The sequence below is a fragment of the Vigna unguiculata genome, unplaced genomic scaffold (assembly GCF_037176805.1).
Source record: "Vigna unguiculata cultivar grain cowpea cultivar isolate G323 ecotype 2 unplaced genomic scaffold, ASM3717680v1 ptg000197l, whole genome shotgun sequence".
NCBI lineage: Eukaryota > Viridiplantae > Streptophyta > Magnoliopsida > Fabales > Fabaceae > Vigna > Vigna unguiculata.
This window is the reverse complement of record NW_028196834.1, coordinates 33,210-35,000: the sequence shown is the minus strand read 5'-3', so window position 1 is coordinate 35,000 and position 1,791 is coordinate 33,210. Positions and strand designations below refer to the sequence as shown.

The 1,791-nt window shown below is 49.5% G+C and overlaps 1 non-coding gene across 1 annotated transcript; it reads right to left on the bottom strand.

The window, feature by feature from the left end:
• Positions 1 to 1,183: 1,183 nt before the first annotated feature.
• TRNAG-GCC (transfer RNA glycine (anticodon GCC)) lies at positions 1,184 to 1,255 on the bottom strand. Its single transcript has one exon. It is a non-coding gene; the product is annotated as a tRNA-Gly (tRNA).
• Positions 1,256 to 1,791: the final 536 nt, after the last annotated feature.

Sequence of the window (1,791 nt, the reverse complement as noted above, 5' to 3'; positions counted from 1 at the left end):
CTCTTTGTTAGGTAGGGCCTGGGATCACTAATTAGTCGAATGAGCCCATCCCTCTGGCCTATCATTTATTTATGGGTCGATCCGGCTCCTGCATCTCCATGGGGCCCCGTCATACAAGTTGCTAGGAGTCCCTCTAGTCGAATCAATAGAAGTCCCAATAGAAGTTGACTGACCTGGCTCTTCAATCGACGATCTACTGTTCCCTCTTACTTGCAGATGCCCATGCTTTGATTCGCCCTAGCCAGTGATGAATCCCCAGTAAGATCGGAGTCTTTCATTCCTCCTCCCTTCAGTCCAGTTTGAACCCGTCCCAGCAACGAAGACCTTCCTACTGCAAGGTGAGGCTCCGCCCTTCCCCTAGAATCCACTCCGGGCTTTTAGGAATGGGAGCAGCTAGTCCAACTTCCTTCTTGAGCTGCCGAGATATTGAACAACGAACATTTGAGCAAGCTACCTTGCCTCACCCTGAGATGAGAGGGAAGGTCGATTTGACTCGAATCCTGGACCTGATCTTGAATCCTACACCGGTTAATGATGCGATGGGATAAGTTTTTTTTTCATTTTGCTGGCCCGCTCGTCCATGCCCAATCCCAATGGACAAACCTCTGATCCGCCCCTAGCTCTAGAATCCACCCGTCCCAGTCCCTGAAAGCCCTCCTATCCTTGGCCTAGCCCTCTTTCTCAACTCGAGTCTTCAGTTAAGCGGCTTTCATCATTGACGAAGACCTGCGCTAATAAGACAAAGAAGTGGGGAGTCTATGCCTTTTCATAAAACGAAAAGCTTTCAGTCCTTGAATGAATCAGTAACAACGAATTCGTGGAATGAGGGATCAAGAAACGGATAGGGAGGGGGATGGCCTTTCCATTATTGGTGGACCTTCCCTTGAATTGAACCGGTCACGGAGCTCTCAATTGAGTTGTTTAGGTTCTGGAATTCCATGGAGAGTTGGGGGTTTCGGTTCGAAGGTTATCAAATGTGGTGCGGGTTCATCTCTCTCGACCAGTTCAGGTTCAAGGGAAGGGTGATCGAGGGGACCCAGACTTTTTATCTCTTTCTTCTCTATTCTATGGCGGGAGGTTTCTTTCGTATCAAGAGTGTGGTGGGGAGGCCAGGGAAAGACGGATTGGATCGAGAGGCGATGCCTACTCTACTCGTTACCACTAAACGACGGACGAAGCCAAGAGCGGAAGGAGGGACTTGAACCCTCAACCTCAGCCTTGGCAAGGCTATGCTCTACCATTAAGCTATTTCCGCCAGCAACGGTAGTGGCGAAGCACTACTGAGCAATTAACGTATCACTTGATACGGACGACTTCTGTTTTTCCGCCGGACCACACTCTTAACCTCCGATCGAGCTACGAGCACGAGTAGGTAGGCGGGGGGAGGGGCGGCTGCCTTTTCAATCAATCTCCGGCCGCTCAGTGCCGCTATTGGTGCGAGTTGTGTTGTAAGGAGTCTTGGTCTCGAGTCGAGCTGGGGCGTCATTTCATTCTCGTAACGGGAGTGAGTGCACCGCAAGATCAGACAAGTTACTCCCTCGCCTCGCAGCGGTGGCATCTGTCTTTTAAGTTCAGTCATTTCCTAAGACGGCTCCTCTTATTCTACGAGAATCCAAGCAGATCCGGGAGCTGAAACATGAGTGTTTGTCTCTTTTTCAACTTCAACAGGAATGCATCAACAAAACAGCCCTTCCATATAGATCGTCGTGGCATGAACTTTGTCAAAAAATGAATTTCTAGCTAACTCCTCTTCCTATTGATCTTGATTAGTTCCAGCTTGTTGAGAGTTCT